Here is a 20,396-nt window from a genome sequence, read left to right as displayed (position 1 = left end):
TGATTTAATCATCAGCTTCATTCATCCTGCTTTTAATTCCTTTCTTTGTGATCTTTATTTCTGATATTGTATTTGTCATCTCCAACTGATTCTTTTTTAATATTTCAATGTCCTTTTTTATACTTTCTATTTCTTTATTTAGGTTTTGTAATGACCATCCATTGTTGTTTTCAGATCTCTAAGCATCTTAACAATCATTATTTTAAACTCTGCATCCAGAAGTTTGGTTATTTCTATATCACTCAGTTCATTTCCTGAAGATTTCTTTTGTGGTTTCATTTGGATTGCACTTCTCTGTCTTCTCATTATGTCTGTGTTTTGGCTGTGTTGTTTGTAGAGCTGGTTGAGTCTAGGCTTGATGTCTGCCTCCAATTTTCAGTTGTGTTATTTCTAGGTCTTCTTGGGTTAGCATCAGCTGTTATTTGTAATCCACTCTCAGATTTGGCTTTTGTAGTAGAGCCACTTCGAAGTCTTGATTTCTTTGTTTTCTTCTCTGTTTTCTTAACATGGTGGTAGTCTTGTTTACTGATCTCAGCAGGGGGCTTATTTGAAACTGTGTCCAGGAATGCAGTGGGTGTAACCTGAGACTCTAAAGGCCTGATCTGCCAGATACTCTCTCCAGGGGCAGGGTGCTTTCTCCTCTTCAGTAGGGGGAGGTGTATCTCAGATCTCCATGGAGACCTGAATTACTGCCCCTCCTCCCCACTTCTTGTTTTCAGCTGTGTCTTGTTGCACTGATTGGAGCTGGAGAGATGTCTGGAGATGGGTCACCCAGAACCACTTTAGTCTTATATACTGTGGAAGGATCAACCCTACTCCAGCTGTGGCTGCCTCTAGCATTGGATGAGTCAGCTTCTCAGGTCATCTTATGCATTCCTCTGCCCCTCACTGTCTGTCTCTCTTTCCCCCTTTTCCTTTTGGAAAACAAGCCAGCCCTTTCAACACACATCGTTCCCAGGTCCCCAGAGAAGTGGCTGTGAGTGATATTTTCTGCTCTTTTCCTTGGAATGAGAGCCCTTCTGGGCTCTCAGCCTCACCACCCTTTATTCCTGTGTGCAGGGGAGACCCACCACTCCTTGGCATTCTCTACCAGGCTTGGAGTGGCTTCTTCTTTGCTCCTTGGTTTTTGAGAGCTTTTCCAGAGTTGGTTTTTCACGCTGATTGTTCCTAAATTAATTTGTAATCCAGTTTGGTGGTGGAGCTGGGAATCTGTGCATTTGCCTATTCTGCTGCCATCTTCAGGTCCCAGTTGCAAATGTTATTTAAAAATAAACCTTAAGAGCAAATTTGAAGATCTAATTGGCTAAGCAATTCATTAAGTGGACAGTATCTCATTTAGCAACAAGAAGGGCTCTCCCCATATTTTTTTAAATATAGTAATTTTTTGTTTGAAAGATGCCTAGAGGTGGAATTCTCAGCTACTGAGTTAGTGCCATTTTTAACATTTTGAGGAACTTTCATAATGTTTTCCATAATATCTACACCAATTTACATTCCCACCAATAGTAGATAAGGGTTCCCTTTTCTCCACATTTTCAGAAACACATCATTCCCTGTGCTTTTTATAATAGACATTCTAACAGGTGTGAGGTGCTATCTCTCTGTTGACTAATGATGTTGAACATCTTAACATGAGCCTGTTGGCCATTGTATGTTTTCTTTGGAAAAATATCTGTTCACTTTTTCTATTCAGAATAAATTTCATATACCAATTTTTACTATCAAGAATATTTCCTATAATGAAATATTTGTAAACATGATTTTTAATCATTGTATATGTCTATCATTTAGATATGCCATCATTTACAAGACAAATCCTCATTCCTCTACTGTTAAACATTTAGGTTTTTTAAAATTTGTATCATGATGAACAATATTCCAAAGCATATCACTGTTTATTTTTTTTTGGTCACATTTAAGACCATATATATATATAAATGGTAGATTCCTAGAACTTGCTACACTAAGTTAAAGGTTATTAATGTTAAAGCTTTGACACTTTTTTTATAAATTTAGAAACACATAACCTTAAAAAATATATATTGTTTGAATATATAATTTGGCATATATATATATCTTCTGAAAATTTACATTTTACATTTTTAGATGGCATGAAATACACTTAACGTGAAGCTTTAAATACACAAATGTAAAAAATTTTTATTTTTTTATAACATTTGGCTCTTTTGTTAATTTTTATATTTATTTCCAAATTCTGCCCTTTCTTTTCAGGATGCTCAATTAGTACTGAAGAGTGGATTTTGAGAGACCATGATGGAAATGACATCAGAGTAATGGTACATGAGAGATACTCCTGATCTCTCCTCCTAAAATTTAAACAAATTGAACTATAATGCAGTGAAGGACCCCCACCTGGTTGCACAGGTGTGCCTGAAAGAAGCATGCACCAAATGAACTAAATGTGGGATGAGTTAAAAAGGGAGGAGGAAGATATAACATATTTGCAGTGGGCTCTGGAGAGGAGACAATCTTGGAGTGACTGGGGTTTTTTTCTCTGCTGGACTATGGGAGGAGGGAAACTCAGGCTATCTAAGTTTTGTCTGAGGCACAGGTCAGGAACCTATGGCTCATGAGCCAGATGTGGCTCTTTTGATAGCTGCATCTGTCTCATAGACAAATCTTTAATAAAAAATAATAACGTTAAAAATATAAAACATCGGCCCTGGCCGGTTGGCTCAGCGGTAAAGCGTCAGCCTGGCATGCAGAAGTCCCGGGTTCAATTCCCAGCCAGGGCACACAGGAGAGGCGCCCATTTGCTTCTCCACCCCTCCCCCTCTCCTTCCTTTCTGTCTCTCTCTTCCCCTCCCGCAGCAGAGGCTTCATTGGAGCAAAGATGGCTCAGGCGCTGGGGCAGGGCTCTGTGGCCTCTGCCTCAGGCGCTAGACTGGCTCTGGATGCAACAGAGCGATGGCCCAGAGGGGCAGAGCATCGCCCCTGGTGGGCATGCCAGGTGGATCTCGGTCAGGCACATGCGGGAGTCTGTCTGACTGCCTCCCCGTTTCCAGCTTCAGAAAAATGAAAAAAAAAAAAAAAAAAAAAAGAAAAAAAAATATATATATATATATATAAAACATTTTCATGTATTACAATGCATTTATTTCCTATCACTCATGTTCATGGTTGTGGATGGTTGGAGCCAATCACAGCTGTCCTCCGGGACAACACCAATTTTTTTTTTGTATTTTTTTTTTCTGAAGCTGGAAACGGGGAGAGACAGTCAGACAGACTCCCGCATGCGCCCAACCAGGATCCACCCAGCACGCCCACCAGGAGCGACGCTCTGCCCACCAGGGGGCGATGCTCTGCCCCTCCGGGGTGTCGCTTTGCCGCAACCAGAGCCATTCCAGCACCCGGGGCAGAGGCCAAGGAGCCATCCCCAGCGCCCGGGCCATCTTTGCTCCAATGGAGCCTTGGCTGCGGGAGGGGAAGAGAGAGACAGAGAGGAAGGAGGGGGTGGGGTGGAGAAATAAATGGGCACTTCTCCTATGTGCCCTGGCTGGGAATTGAACCCGGGTCCCCCGCACGCCAGGCTGACGCTCTACCGCTGAGCCAACCGGCCAGGGCCAACACCAAATTTTTATTGGATAATGCATAACGTACATGGTTCGCTGTGAGGTCAGGAAGTAAACTTCCCTCCAAGTAGTCAGCTAGCTAATTGCAGAAACCCTTTTGATGAAGAAGATGGCTAAAAGAAAAAAGATGAGGAGTATTGTACTTTTCAGCAGGAATGGACAGAAGAATTCACCTTTGTGTAGAGAGCAGGTTTGGCAGTGTGTCTAATATGCAATGATAAAATTGCATCGGTGAAATGGTCAAATATAAAGCAGCACTTCAACACATGCCATACTATATTTGCATTGAAATATCCAGCAGGGGACAGCAGGAAGAAAGCATGACAAGAGCTACTGTGCAGAGTGCAAGCTAGTGAGCAGCATCTTCATGATTGGACCAAACAAGATGACTGGAATTCAGCTAGCTTTGCTGGTGCTTTAGCAATTGTGAGAAATGAAAGGTCACTAACAGATGCGGAGTATGCCAAAACATTCATGTTTGATGTTGCCAATGAACTTTTTGACGACTTTTTGGATAAAGACAAGATAATCAAACAAATAAAAGACATGCTTCTGTCGGCAAGAACTGTTCACAATCGTATGTACCATCATGATGAAAAATCAAATTGAGGCAACACAAGTGAAGGACATAAATGCAGCACCGTTCTTTTCACTCACTTTGGATGAGTCAACAGATGTAAGCCATTTATCCCAGTTCAGCGTGATTGCAAGGTATGCTGTCAGTGACACACTATGTGAGGAAAGTCTTGCTGTTTTGCCTATGAAAGAGACAACAAGAGAGGAGGACTTATTCAAATGTTTCACTGAGTTCACAAAAGAAAAAAAAAATCTACCTATGGATAAACTTATTTCGGTGTGCACTGATGGTGCTCCGTGCATGGTGGGGAAAAACAGAGGATTTGTAGCACTTCTTCATGAACATGAAAAGAGACCTATCCTAAGCTTTCACCGCATTCTACATCAGGAGGCACTTTGTGCTCAGATGTGTGGTGAGCAGCTTGGTGAGGTGATGTCGCTGGTCATTTGAGTGGTCAATTTTATTGTTGCCCGAGCTTTAAATGATTGCCGGTTTAAAACACTGCTAGATGTAGTTGGGAATAATTATCCTTGTCTGCTTCTGCGCAGCAACGTGCGTTGGTTGTCAAGAGGGAAGGTGTTCAGCCATTTCGCGGCTCATCTGTGCGAAATCCGAACTTTTCTTGAAATGAAAAATGTCGAGCATCCTGAGCTAGCTAACACTGAGTGGCTCCTGAAGTTCTACTATCTCATGGACATGACTGAACATCTGAACCAGCTCAATGTAAAAATGCAAGGCATTGGAAATACACTCTTATCCCTTCAACAAGCAGTGTTCGCATTTGAAAACAAGCTGGAACTCTTCATCACCAACATTGAAACTGGTCATTTCCTACACTTGAACAACTAGGAGAGTTTAAAGATGCATGCACAGTGACCCTACTCACATCTTGATCTCCAGCAGCTAGCGGGCTTCACATCTAATCTCCCGCAGTCATTCAAAGAGCACTTTGGAGAATTTCATGAGCCTACTCAACTTTTTAAGTTCATCACCCATCCACACTAGTGTGCAGTGGACAGTGCCAACCTGAGTTACATCCTCGGTGTCTCCATCAGAGATTTTGAGCTACAAGCTGCTGACCTGAAGGCCTCAGACATGTGGGTGAATAAGTTCAAGTCCGTGAATGAAGATTTGGAAAAACTTGCACGATAGCAAGCAGAGTTGGTGAGCAAACACAAGTGGGGAGAAATGAAAAAACTTCAACCCATGGACCAGCTGATTGTCAAAACTTGGAACGTGCTTCCTGTCACATACCACACACTGCAGTGTGTGAGTATTGCTGTACTGACAATATTTGGCTCTACATATGCATGTGAGCAGTCTTTCTCACATCTAAAGAACATTAAGACCAACCTATGATCATGTTTAATGGCTGGAAGTCTCAATGCCTGCATGAAGCTTAACCTCACCATGTATCAACCAGACTACAAATTCATCAGCAAAACCATGCAGCACCAGAAGTTGCATTAATGGTAAGAAGTACTTTATTCATCATTAGTTAGCAATAGCATAACAACGTTATTAAAAAGAATTCAGCGACTTATTGTACTTTAAAAGTGTTGGTCTTACATAAAATGCACACATTTACTTGTATTTAGTGTTAAACATATTGTATGGCTATCATGGAATTACATTTTAAAATATGTGGCGTTCATGGCTCTCTCAGCCAAAAAGGTTCCTGACCCCTGGTCTGAGGGGTATGGAGAGAGAAACCTGGAGTGACTGGGTCTCCTTCTGCCAGGAGAAATGGTGAGATAGAGGGCCAGAGGGGGAGATAAACCAAAGAGGCAATAGAGAACCAACCAGGTCACAACCAGTGTTCCCAAGGTTGGCCTGTAGCCGGCACTCAGCAGAGAGAGAGAAAGCTAATGTGCAGCCCCCCCACACACACACTTTAGCCTCCCAGATCCTGCCTCCCTCGCCTTATGATACAGAGAGTGGCCGAGTCAAACCTCACAGCTAACTCTCCAGAACCGTCACTTTCCTGACAGAGGTGCTCCACATCTGGTCCCCAGGTTTGTTGAGACAAGAGGAGGAGCTCCCAGAAGCCTAAGATTGCCATTGCTAGAGCTGTAAAGCCAGAAAGCCTCTGGAAAGTGAAAGCCTTAAAACCCAAATTATAAGGCACTAGCAGTGCTCGCTTCAGCAGCACATATACTAAATAAGGCACTAGCAACACGCCTCATCCACTAACGTGACTATGGCTGCACCTACTTCATTGTGACAGTGACATCTCAGTGGAGGACAGCCTAGGAATTTCACAGAGCTACAATTTGTAATACACTGACACCTACTGGAAGAAAACAGTAACAATCAAAACCAAAATGTATTTTTCCTTTTTTAAAACATTTTTCTTTTTTTCTTCTTAATCTTCTCTCTTTTCTTTTTTTGAATTCTATTTTCTATAATTTTTATATTTTTTTCTTTTTATATTTTTGTGGGTATTTTGTTTGTATTTGATTTTTTTTTGGTTTTTTATTTTTGTTTTCTGTGGGGATTTTACTTGTCATTATTTTAAAATTTTTTATAGTTTTTATTGTATTTTTTATTTTTATTTCTTTCATATTTTAGTTGTTTTTTTGTTAGGGTTTGTAACTATTCCCTAAAATAATTCTCTAGCCACTAACATCAATATATCTCCCATTGTTACACAGTAGACTAGTTTTATGTTGATACATCTAGACTGCAAGGGCTATTCTGTATTTGTTCCTTAACCATTAAATATCATAGAAATGTGGACATTTAGTGAATGAATAACTTTAAAGTGTCTGAATGTGGGTCATTGAATGTTGAAGATCTTTTAAAAATGTACACCTCAATAATAATGTGTTGAGAAGAAAAAGAATTTTATATTATTAAAAACCTGCTCTATATCACAAACTTTATGTATTAGTTCCCTTAGGCTGCTGTAACAAATTACCACAAACTGGGTGACTTAAAACTGAAATGTATTCTCTCCCAGTTCTAGAATCCAGGCATCTGAAATCAAGTTGCCAGCATTTGGAGGGGCCACACTACCTCCATAGGCTCACCATTCCCTGATCTTCCAGCTTCTGATAGCTGCGAGTACTCACTGACTGTGGCTATTTCCCTCCAACCTCTGCCTTCAGTGACCTTCTCCTCTTCTCTCTGACTAATGTTACTCTGCCTCAGTCTTATAAAGACACTTTTCATTGGATTTAGGAGCCAGTTGGCCAAACCAGGATGATCTCCTCATCTCAAGACTCTTTTCCCAAGTAAGGTAACATTCATAGACTCCGCAGACTTAGGTATGCCTATATTTGGGGAGGAGGGCATCATTCAGCCCCCTACATTTTACTCCCAGAATCTTGTTAAATTTTACACCAATCTTGTCCAATCTTATGACAGGGACATCGTTATCCTTTGTTTACAAGTGAAAAAGTGAAAACTTAGAAAAAATAAGAATTTGACTAAAGTGTCCTGGTGCCTTCCAGAGCTAAGATTCACCCCTAGACTCCCTGACACCTCGATTCAGTATTGCCAAGATCTGCTCTGTGTGTGCACAGTTACACGGCACTGTCCTCACTAATGAAAAAGCCAGCTTCGGATAAGAGTGACACAGATGACCTTATATACTCGGCTGATCTCAAAGAGAAGTAAAAATTCTCTTTGGTAATGAAGCATTCAGCTTGACAGGTGGTGGCACAGTGGATAAGGCATCAACCCAGAATGCTGAGGCTGCAGTGAGGAATCATTCACACCATCACAAAGCTCACCAGCTTGAGTCCAAAGGTTGATGGCATGAAAAGCCCAAGGTCACTGAATCGAGCAAGGGGACATTAGTACTGCCTCAGTCAAGGCATGTATGAGAAGCTCAATGTACAACTAAAGTGAAAGCAACTACGAGTTGATGCTTCTCACCCTCTCTCACCTCTCATGTCTCTCTCTCTTCCTGTCTCACTCACTCTCTTTCACAAAATAAATGGAGCATTCAGTCTAATATAAAAAAGATACAGTCAAGTGATTAAACATGTTCATTTCACAATCAATTATTTTTACTTTTTATTGAATTTTTTGGGATGACACTAATTAACAAAATTATACAGGTTCAGGTGCACAATTTTACAAAACACATAGTTTGTACACTCTATTGTATGTTCATCACCCCAAGTCAAGTCTCCATCCATCACCATTTATCCCCTCTATTCCCTCCCCCACGCCCCGCAGTTCCCCGGCAATCATCACACTGTTCACCATCAATTCTAAATATCACCCTAGCCTAAATTTAGATAATCATGCAATGTTCCAAAAGTGCCTTTTCCATGTTCTTAGCCCCTGAAAAAATGACATATTTCTTTAGTTCAGTCTAATTTATTCTCTCAATATTTGTTGAGTACCTACTATAATTTATGGCATAACCTCCCTTAAAATTTTTTTCCCTATTTGAACATTTTTATTTTAGAGTAAAGATACATTTAAACTCATGAAAAATAAAAAGGTATAAAGATATTCTAGCATTTTCTACATCCTGGATTATTTTTTAATCTAATTTATTAAATATTTACTTTGTTTTACTCTTTTTCACTGCTTACATTAAGATGAATTAAATAGCATTAAGATTTTACATAACTGCAACTGGTTACTTCTAAAAATAACTTTTTTTAAATAAAATTTTTTTTACAATTTAGATTTAGAAGTGGTTTGAAGCAGGGCCTGGCTGGTTTTTGGTCAGGCCAATCAAAGCAATTGTAAAATAAAGAGACTATCATGCTATTTTTCAAAGCTAGTTCATCCTTCTACCAAGGATGAATTTTCTTTCTTTTTTTTTAAAGTAATTTATTATTGATTTTACAGAGAGAGAGAAAGAGAAAGAGAGAGAGACAGAGGGAGGTGACAAGCAGGAAACATCAACTCGTAGTAGTTGCTTCCTGTATGTGCCTTGACTGGGTAAGCCCAGGGTTTTGAACCAGCAACCTCAGCATTCCAGGTATATGTTTTATCCACTTTGCCACCACAGGTCAGGCAAGGATGAATTTTCAACAGATATATATTCCTATGTCTCAAGAATAACCCATCTTATATAGTTAAAACAGTTGATAGTTTAGAATCATAGCATGTTTTACAGAAGGTAAAGATTTTTTGACAATCTTGTGTGTTTTAGGAAATAGTATATTTAATTAACTCTCACACACAAATAACATCTTATCACTGACTGGGAAAATTTAGTGAAAATGTAAAAATTGAAATGACATTAATATGGCCACAGTGGAGAGGATCCGCAGAAGAGGCTCCTGTTTAGATGCTTTAAAATGTAAATAATGCCCATCAGGGGACATAGCCTCGCTACACATAATGGGTTTTCAGAGAAACAAGTAGGGGAAATTTGCACTAATTCTATAGGGGCATAATTAAAAATAATTAGAATAAAACTACATACTTTATAAAATAACTTCAAGAAAACAGACAGAGATGGACTTTGCATTTTCAGAAAATGGTGAGCATGTAGCACAGACTTGGGATCTGAAGTCCCCAGTGATGCAAGCTTCCTTCCTTGTGTATCCCTGCCAATTTCCAAGAAAGAAAGAGAGAGAGAGAGAAAGAAAGAAAGAAAGAAAGAAAGAAAGAAAGAAAGAAAGAAAGAAAGAAAGAAGGGAGAGAGGGAGAGAGGGAGGGAGGGAGGGAGGGAGGGAGGGAGGGAGGGAGGGAGGGAGGGAGGGAGGGAGGGAGGGAGGGAGGGAAGGGAGGAAGGGAGGAAGGAAGGAAGGAAGGAAGGAAGGAAGGAAGGAAGGAAGGAAGGAAGGAAGGAAGGAAGGAAGGAAGGAAGGAAGGAACCACAAAGGACTGTCTCCAGGGAAGAGAAGTTGTGTGATTAATGACTCCTTGGCAATCATCAATAAGTATGCTAAAGCAACCAAAGAGTGTAATATGTAATATGCATGCTGCAAATTTAGGACAATACAAAGGGGATGGATGGATAAATAGATAGATAGATGATAGGTGATGATAGATAGATGATAGATAGATAGATAGATAGATAGATAGATGATAGATAATCTTATGGTGAAATAAAAAAGTAGGCAGAATGACAATCACTCTGCTTTTTTCTATAGTAACAATGGCCAAATTTCAGTGTATTTATAGACATTTATTTCTTGCTCACATTACTGAAGGGCTTGTGCTGAGCTGGCTGGGCTCTATGCATCTTCTTATTCTGGGACCCAGGTTGAAGTAGCAGCCACTACTTTGGGCATGCAATACTCATCTTTAACAATTTCAGTTTCTTTATTGTCTGTGTTAAAGTTGTATATTTATTCTGTAGTCATGATTTTTGTCTTCTTGACATTAAAATTCAGTCCTGCTTTGGTATTTCCCTTTTTGAATTTCACCAGAGGCTGTTTTAAAGCATTGTTGCTTTCTGTCAGTAAAATGGTGTTATTTACGTTTAAATTATTGATATTTCTTCCACAAATTTTCACTCCTTCCTCTGAGTTGAGCCCAGTTTTTCATATGATATGTTCTGCATACAGATTAAACAAATAGGGGAATAAAATGTACCCTTGTTTGACACCTTTGCCTACAAGGAACTATTCTCTCTCTCCTTATTCTGTCCTGACAGGGGCTTCCTTTTCTCAATACAGGGTATACATAAGTACAATCAACCCATTTCTCCCAGAGCAAGCCACAGCTTTCATGATCCACACAGTCGAAGGCTTTACTGTCCGATCGTCTATAAAACATGGACTAACTTCTTGTGAAATTCTTTGGACCATTGCAGTATCCACTGAAAACTCACAATAAAAATGACAAAACTAAAGTTGTCCCACTTCAGGCACATCATGAGAAGTCAGGGTTCTTTGGAAAAGCAATAATGCTGGTAAAAAAATATAAGGCAGTAAGAAAGGAGGAAGACCAATATGATATGAATTGACTTCATAAAAAAAAAGTCATAGGCATGAGTCTATAGGAGATGAGCAGGGCTGTTGGGGACAGGACACTGTGGACCTCACTCATTCAAAGAGTCACCAGGAGTTGAAGCAGGACTCAATGGCATGTAACACACTACTTATCATGGAGAGCAGAAATTGAGGGACAGAGCCAAAGCACACAAGCGCATTGTAATTTTCTGGGGGGACATATCATACTTCTTGTCTGCTCACATTCCAAAATCAGTAGGGCAAGGAAATATGGCAAAGATGGAGAAGAATGAAAAATAGTAGACCAATAGAGCATTCCATCACATTTAAGAACTAGAAAACAAATAAACCTATTTTAAAGAAAATATTGTGCTTATTAAACACGTAAGCAATCTAAACAGAAAACTCTTCCAGTCAGTAGTGAAGCCAAATTTTATAAAGTGTTAAACATATATAATTTTTGTGATTCTCTTTAGGAATATATGATCGAATTCTACTACAAAATTGTGGGCCTTGAAGCTTAAGCTTAATTATCTTGAAGGTAAATTAGATTTTGCCTTTAGTTTATATAATGTTAAAAAAACTAATACCATTGATCAATAAAATTACAGCAAAAACATGTAAAGTGCACTCTCAGACTGAAAAAATGATGGCTCTGCTAGGATGAAGCTCATGAGATTTTTGATGAAATTGAGTCAAAAAACTGTAACCATTAAATTAAAGAATGGAACACAGGTCCATGGAACAATCACAGGTGTAGATGTCAGCATGAATACTCATCTTAAAGCTGAGAAGGTGACCCTGAAGAACTGAGAACCTGTACAACTGGAAACACTGCATGTTTCAGAAAATAACATGTGATATTTTATTCTGCCAGACAGCTTACCTCTGGATACACTACTTGTGGGTGTTGAACCGAAGGTGAAATCTAAGAAAAGGAAAACTGTTGTAGGAAGAGGCCGAGGCAGAGGAAGAGAAAGAGGACATGGCCGGGCAGAGGAAGAGGGGGTCCTAGGCGATAATGTCTCCCAGAATTATTGTTTCACAGTGATATGTGATTATATATTTTTTATACAGGTTTTGTTTGTTAATGTTAGTTTTTAATAAACATAAGTGTAAGCCAGCTGTCTATTGACTATATGAAGTTGTTTTAATAGTTCGTATATATTCATGATATCAACAAAGAGCTGAGCATTATTACATAGCAGTCCCAAAATAATTCCATTCTTAGATCAAGCTTTTAATTTTTTGAACTAAAATATTTCTTTTATAAATCCTTATAGAATACACATCTTTTTACTTCACATGCATTGAAGATACATTTTGTTTGTTTTACTTTGACTCCATTCTGTAAACCCTAGCTGCAGGTGAAATGGTTTTGTTGGTTTGTTTGTTTTGTTTCGTTTTGTTTTTTTAATTTTTATTTTTTGTACTTTTCTGAAGTTGGAAACAGGGAGGCAGTCAGACAGACTCCCTCATGCGCCCAACCGGGATCCACCCAGCATGCCCACCAGGGGGCAATGCTCTGCCCACCTGGGGTTTCACTCTGCTGCAACCAGAGCCATTCCAGTGCCTGAGGCAGAGGCCACAGAGCCATCCTCAGCACCTGGGCCAACCCTGCTCCAATGGAGCCCTGGCTGTGGGAGGGGAAGAGAGAAACAGAGAGGAAGGAGAGGGGGAGGGGTGGAGAAGCAGATGGGCGCTTCTCCTGTGTGCCCTGGCCGGGAATCGAACCCGGGACTTCTGCACGCCAGGCCGACGCTCTACCACTGAGCCAACCAGCCAGGGCTAATGGTTTGTTATTTTAGAAGCTGAAGTCTACAGAATGGGGTCTAAAATTGATTCTCCTTTCCTGAGTTTTACTCCATGGAGACTTAGGTACTTAGTAAAAGATGATAATCATTTCTAATTCAGGAGTCATTGAATGTTGTCGTGATAATTTATCTTTTGGTTTTTGTTTTATTTTTCAATAGTTTCCCAATAGAATATATTTTAACATTCTTTTAAGTTAAACTTCAGAAACATTCACTAGATTGTCGGTTGTAAGCAGTATTGAGTTGTGTTAATGTGGAATGAACCTGTCAGTGACTCCTTTATCAAGTCAACTACTTTTACAAGGAGTCCTTTAAGAACAAAAGGAGCCTGACCAGGCAGTGGCAGAGTGGATAAAGCGTCAGACTGGGACGTAGAGGACCCAGGTTTGAAACCCCAAGGTCAATGGCTTGAAGCCCAAGGTTGCTGGCTTGAGGAAGGGGTCACTCTCTCTGCTGTAGCCCCCTCTCATATGTGTTCTCAAGGCACATATGAGAACACAATCAATGAACTAAAATGCCACAACAAAGAATTGATGCATCTCATCTCTCTCCCTTCCTGTCTGTCTGTCCCTCTCTCTGTCTCCATCACACACAAAAAAAAAAGAACAAAAGAAAAAGACCTATTTTATTTGATGGCAAAACTGAATTCTTTCTAGTAGTTAATAAAGATTGTTTAAAATTTGTTTCAATTAGGTAAGCTTAGAGAAAAATACTTCTCTGTATGTTCCCTGTAACACTTACTACCATTTGTTTATATGCTAAGGAGGAAAAAAACTAACTTGGAGGATTGGGGGGAATTAAATCTGTGGGGGTTTTTAAATTATGCTTGCAGAGTATTGTTTTTTAAATGAGGAAATTTTCTGCAAAGATTTCTAAAACATTTTTAGGCTCTGGAAGAGGGTCACGTAAATTGAGAAATAGCAAGAGCATTTGTGGTATGTGCATATGTGCCTCAATCTTTTCTATCTGCTGATCTGTTGGTGTTCCTACTATTTGAACCTAAGCATAAGGCAAAGGGGCCAAATGATGCAGCAAGGTGGAGACGAGACGAGGTTTAAAACAGGAAAGATCTGGCACAAGTGAACAAACATAAGTTGTCTCCTGCCCTCACGGTCCTTATAGGCTAAAAAGGAAGCAAAGTTAAACATTGATACGTAACTGCCAATCTTGGCATGTCTGATAAAGAGTACTTCATTTTCGTCTATTTTTACACCAGTATTAATGCCTTCTCATTTTGACTTTAAGTCATATGCCAATGTAACATCAAAGATATTTAACTGGGCCTGACCTGTGGTGGCGCAGTGGATAAAGCGTCGACCTGGAAATGCTGAGGTCGCCGGTTCAAAACCCTGGGCTTGCCTGGTCAAGGCACATATGGGAGTTGATGCTTCCAGCTCCTCCCCCCTTCTCTCTCTCTGTCTCTCTCTCCTTCTCTGTCTCTCTCTCTCTCTCCCTCCTCTCTAAAAATGAATAAATAAATAAAAAAAAAAAAGATATTTAACTGTTTGTCTCACCTATGGTGGCACACTGAATAAAGCATCAATCTGGAATGCTGAGGTTGCCAGTTCGAAACCTTGGGCTTGCCCGGTCAAAGCACATGTGAGAAGCAGCTGTGAGTTGTGCTTCCTGCTTCGCCCCCTGTCTTTCTCTTTATCCACTCTCTAAAATCAATAAATAAAATCTTAACAAACAAACAGATAGCCTCCATTTCAAAATGTGTATTAACAAAGTTCTTTAAAAATAAAATACTATAATTTTTAATAGGTAAATGACTATTTATTCATTTGGACCTAAGAATACAATAAGATAATCTTCTGTCCTCCTGAGGCCACCTAGGCCATGCACTAAAAGGGAGGTGGGAATTCCTTAGAGGGCCTTATCTGAAGAAACACATAGTTTCACACTTTTATTTATTCAAAGGATCCAAATTAGCTGCCATTGATTAATGTATTATGACCTCCTCATGTTGCTGTAATGAGCATGCTTATTGTGGAAAGAAATGTTTGGCTCCCATTCCAGAAGATAATTGATGTGTGGATGCAAGGTGTTTACTGTAGAGACCAGCTCTGCTAAGGACAGTCATGAGTGGAAGGTGCCGTAAAATTTGAAAGAAATCTTAGGCATAAGATGTAGCAAAGATGGGACCAGGGGTCTCCCAGTTTTAAGGACTGAGAGTCCTGATATGCAAGTCCTCATTGTATTTATTTATTTATTTTTATCTATTTATTATAAAGCTTCAGTATACAAGGTAATCATCCCTTAGTACATCAGGGCAAGCTTGCTTGTAAGCATGTATTTGAGGGAGATAGGAAATGGCAAATAGAGTAGAGAAGCTTCTTGCGCAGATAATCATGTCAGGAATCTGGTGTTCCTAAGTCTACACGAACGATATTTGTTTAAGGCAACATTCCATTCTCAGGCCATTTTCCCACAGTTTACTAAGAATTTCCATCCTGTTTTTAGTTTTAAAAAAACAGAAATTTATTTCATATAAATTTCCAAAACTACTAGATGTTGTTGAGTATAATGAGGAAAATGATAGATGGCATGGTTTTCAAGCCAGGTAAGCTCACACTACACAGTAAGAAGAGTGTTATATTGGGGTGCATGGTGGTAGACCCAGATCTAGTCAGTAGGTGAAGACATAGAATAAGTTGAAAGGTGGAGGCCAAAAGGTCTTTCCACTCACTTGGTGTGGTAGTCCAAATAATGATTCCCAAAGAAACCCTGATCCTCCCGACCTGTGAACATGTTAGAGTAGACGGCAAAAAGGACTCCATAGATATAATTAAGGTTACAGACCTTGAGACGGCAAAAGTATCCTGAAATATCCAGATGGACCCTATCTAATCACATGAATCCTAAAAAGCAGACTATATTCTAGCTGTGATCAGAGGAGATGTCAGCGAGACTTGTGAAAGAGACTCAACCTGTGATGCTGGTCTCCAAAAGTGAACAGTCTTGCTGACACATTGATTTTAACCTGATGAGATTCTTACTGGACTTTTGACCCACAGAACTGCAAGATAATAAATTTGTGCTGTTTTAAGCCACTAAACTTGTGGTGATTTTTTGCTGCGACAAAAAAAAAAAAAGACATTTGGTGAAGCAGGGAAGTGAGTCACCTGATGACATATGCAAATGGGCTCTTAATTCCCTGGTGCGAACACTCCAGGAAGATTAAATTCCCTGAAGCTTAGCACCAAGTCCTCCTCTTTTGACCCTCACCCAGGTTTCTGAGGCACTTTCAGGTACACCATTGCCACACTGCTGCGGCCCACCAGGCAAGATTTCCAGTGCAGAAATCTCTTATAGTTTATCTTTTGCATTTTCCTCAGTTTGTGTTTGTGACATGATGTTTCAGATCCTCTTAGTTTAATTATTCTGCATGAGGTAAAGTGGGAAAATACACTTTGGCAATCCCATGGGTCACATTCTCCAGTGTGATTAAGCTGTTTGCAGTGATCAGGGAGATGATTTTGAAAGTACATTTGTTTTCTACTGGCACAGTGTTTAACAGTGTGGTTCGTTCACACTGCTGAAACTGAGAGCCTATAATGCTAAGTTCCTCTATGGTCCTTAAAATATGGACATATTTGAACTGTTAAATTGCATTCTGATTAAATCCACTTAAACCTTGTTGCAATGAACACATGCCTGTATTTTTGTTCTTGGCTGGACATACTGCTGTGCAAAACAAGTATCTGTCTAGCTCCAAAGGGGATACTCAGGAAGAAACTATAAGAGGAAGCTTTAATTAAAAACAAAGGCAAAAGTGAGTCATTGGGGAAAGTTAGAAAAGATAGAGAATATATGCAAAGACAAGGGATGGACTGATTCTAAACATTATTCAAAATAATTTAAATAGAAATGGTCATTGACTGGAGGTGAGAAACAGTCACATATAAGCTATTATAAATGGTTTTCTTTGCACATAGTATAGGACAGAAAATGAATTCAAGCAGCAATGAAGGCATGATAAATAAATGAACTAAATCTACTGGGGAGAAACAAAAGTCTTCTCAGAGAACGATACTGAGACAATAAAGCCACTTGTCAAATAATGGACCAGAATGCTGAGCTTTGTATTAATTGCTATTATAAAGTCATTATATAATATTTTAATATGTATTCTTTTTCAATATCAAAGGATTTAATAATGTTTAGTAAAGTGTTTAGCATCTTCTCTGAGTGTAATTTCTGGATTTCAGCTCTGCCTCACTGGACAAACTGAATGTAATATTAATGAAGCATTACTTTACCCAGCATATTGACTCTTTATAATATATAGTCATTAAAAAGAAACACCAGTTTACTGACAAGATTTAAATACTTGAGATTTGCAAAAGAGAAGGTTGTGTTCCTAAACTTGAAATATATATTTATGCCAACTTTCTTTCCACTATAATCCAAGTAGAAGCCACAGGAATATATTATATACTTCCCCTTGAGAGATAGCTAGGTGTCAACAAAGAACACTGAACTTGGTGCCAGAACATCTGGGTTCCAGTTCCCATTCCTCTGCTTCTGGCACTAACAATGTGAGGAGGCTGTCCACAGCTTGTTCTTTACCTGAAAAACAGAGATAGTATTACCTATTTTTGTCTGATTCACAAATGAGGTAACATGATGCACCACATATATAAAAGTGCTCTGTAAATTTTAAAGGGTTCTGTACATCAAGGTCCTTACACTGGGCTTAAAATACATATATAGCATATATACATCTCTCATTGAAATATCAACTGAATACAAATATATATTATAATTTTTGGCAGAATTTTATCAAAATTTAATCTAATGATAATTTTGCAGTGTGGTTCTTATCATCTTAGACTGTGTGTGTTTATAGGGATGTCCATTGTGCATGAATATTTGGAAAATAAATGTTGTCTTCTCCATTGTTTAACCTCAAGCTAGCCTTTTACCTTTTTTTTTATTTTTTAGTTTTTTATATTGTTTCTTTACAGCCAGATTATCTCTTCATTAAGATATAAGAACAAGTGTAATTTCACTGTTTTATTGACCAGCAAGTCCCAATCACTTATTATGTGCATAGCATTATAGAAGGTATTATTTATTAAACTCAGCAAAATGAATAGTTTTTTCCCCTTCTCTCAAATGACTAGTTCTTTGTCTGAATTAATCAAATCAACCAGTAGGTTTTTAGTTTTCTGTAGACACAGCTTAAATGTCACTTTCTATCTCCAAGCTGCTATTTTAAGAATTGGTGATGTGTAGGTAGAAAACACTTTACTATATATTTACAAATAGAGTATTACATAGTAAGGCTTATTAGAAAATTATTTTCACTTTATAGCTTTTATTTCATTTAACTTTTATTATGGAAAATTATAAATATGTACATAAATATAAGAATAGTATAAGGAATCTCCCCCATACATCTAGCCCAGCTTCAACAATTAACTCATGATTTATCTTGCTTTATCTGTACCTCCACCCAAACGTCCCTTTAGCCCATATTAATTTAGAGCAAACATCATAAGTCATATGATTTGAATAAGTGTCTAGGTTTGAAGATTCCAAGATGTCGACAGAGTAGGCAGACATTTCAACTGCCACTTACCAGGACCAAATTGGATTACAACTAAATTTAAGAACAATCATCTTGAAAAACCAACTTTGGACTAAATGAAGAGAAGTCTAAAACCCAGGGTCACAGAAGAGCCACATGGAGACAGGTAGGAAAGGCAGAGACACAAAAAGGGCTGCCCCACTCCCAGGAGCGAATGGCAGCTGAAGGTCTGAGGGACTCACTGCAGGGAGGTTTGCCCTAAGAGGTGAGGATCCTCAGGCCCTGCACCCCAGCCTTGAGCCCCAGAAGCTAGAAGAGGCACCCACATAGCATCTGACAGTGGAAAGAGCTGAGGTTTCTGTCTGTGAGAAAGAGACAAGAGCTCTTGGAGACAGAGGCTCAGTCTTGAAGGGCCCACACAGAAAATATCATTCACAGCCACCCACCTGGGGCTCTGGCAGGGGAGAGCTGAGAGGACTGGAGTTGCAGGAGGAGAGTGTGAAGTAGGAGGCCCAGGGAGAAACACAGTGGGACATAGCCACCAGAACCCCTGTGCTGAGTCATTCTCCAATACTGCAGTTATCATCCTTTCTTGGGTGGAGCATCCCCTTTCATGGAGCATCAGCTTGGGAGAAAGCAACTGCCTTGCCCTTGGGAGTCTCTCCTGCCCCACCCTATGGAGACTGGACCATTCTGAGAGGTAGGCCAGGAAGAAAGGGGTGCGTCAGTGAATCAGTTTCCTGGCATTAAGGCCAAAGCTCCTCCACTACACACTCTGCAGAGACTATGACTGGTGTTTCTGCCATACAGAAGACTCAGTAGAAACTGTCCAGACTGCAGGCAGACCACTTCTCTGGGTTTCAGAGGCCACACCCACTGGACTCTTGGTGGCCACACCCTACTGAGGTCTGTGAAAAAAGTCTAGACTGACAGACACCTGGGGCAGAAAGATGAGAGCCACACCCACCACCCTTCCTAATCCCTGAATTGGCCTAGGCTCTAGACTCTATCAAAGGTTTTATTTCAGTGGTTGAGCAAAACAAGCAGCCAGCAGACAGAAGCTGCAGGAGGCAGCTCTTAGGGAACCTTGGCCTTTTGATGATCCTTCCCTCAGGCCAGTGTGGGTAAAAGCCAGCCTAGGTGTGCACGTGGGCCCAGCAAAGGCAGCCACAAACTCTATACTGGTTGTAGTTCCAGAAGGGTTACTGAGGGCATCATGGGCAGTGTCCCCACTGGTCTGTGTCGGGTTCCCTCCAGGAAGGCCCAGAGAAGATACATCCAGAGACCAGCTGCAGAAAGCAACAGTTCAGGACCTAATGACACTTGCTGGCAGCATGTCTTAAGGGAGGGCTCGTTAAACACCTGCCCCAGCTGAGGTGAGTTTCACTTTCTATGGTCAGCACCTACACAGCGGCTCATGCATATTGGACATGGTGGAGCTTCAAAGTTGACTGGTCCGAATTCTGGATATCCTGTCCTGATGGGTAAGGTTCCACAGGGGGAAGGGAGAGAGGTTTGGAACACAGAAATTCAAGGTGTGGACCTGCTGGAGCCTATTGTTTGGTCTGGCCAAGGGGCTTTAGCCACTTTCTGGGGGGAGCACAGTCAGCTTCAGAAGAGAATGCTCTTGGTCTTCCTTTTTAAGACCAGGGTATCACCAGTTAGAAGAACTTCTGCAGCCTCTCAACAGCCTCTCTAACACTTGGTATTACGTGTCTTGTTGATAATGGCCAATCTAACAGGTCTTAGGTGGTATCTCATTGTAGTTTTGAATTGCATTGCTTGAATAGCTAGCAAAGATGAGCATCTTTTCATATACCTGTTGGCCATTTGTATGTTCTCTTGAGAGAAGTGTCTGTTCAGGTCCTCTCCCCATTTTTTTAATTAGGTTGTTTGCAAAAGAAAAGTAGTTAATTGCCTATAGAGGAGTCCCCATAAGGATGACATGTGATTTCTCAACAGGAACACTTAAGGCCAGAAGGGATTGGTAAGAAATATTCA

The 20,396-nt window shown here is 39.9% G+C and overlaps 1 pseudogene; it reads left to right on the top strand.

The window, feature by feature from the left end:
* Nucleotides 1-11,708: 11,708 nt before the first annotated feature.
* On the top strand, nucleotides 11,709-12,067 carry LOC136319872 (small nuclear ribonucleoprotein Sm D1-like; annotated as a pseudogene).
* The last annotated feature ends 8,329 nt before the right edge of the window (nucleotides 12,068-20,396 follow it).

Source organism: Saccopteryx bilineata, chromosome 1 (genome assembly GCF_036850765.1).
Source record: "Saccopteryx bilineata isolate mSacBil1 chromosome 1, mSacBil1_pri_phased_curated, whole genome shotgun sequence".
Lineage (NCBI taxonomy): Eukaryota > Metazoa > Chordata > Mammalia > Chiroptera > Emballonuridae > Saccopteryx > Saccopteryx bilineata.
Note: the sequence above shows the minus strand (reverse complement) of the source record. Positions and strands in the feature narration are given on the sequence as shown.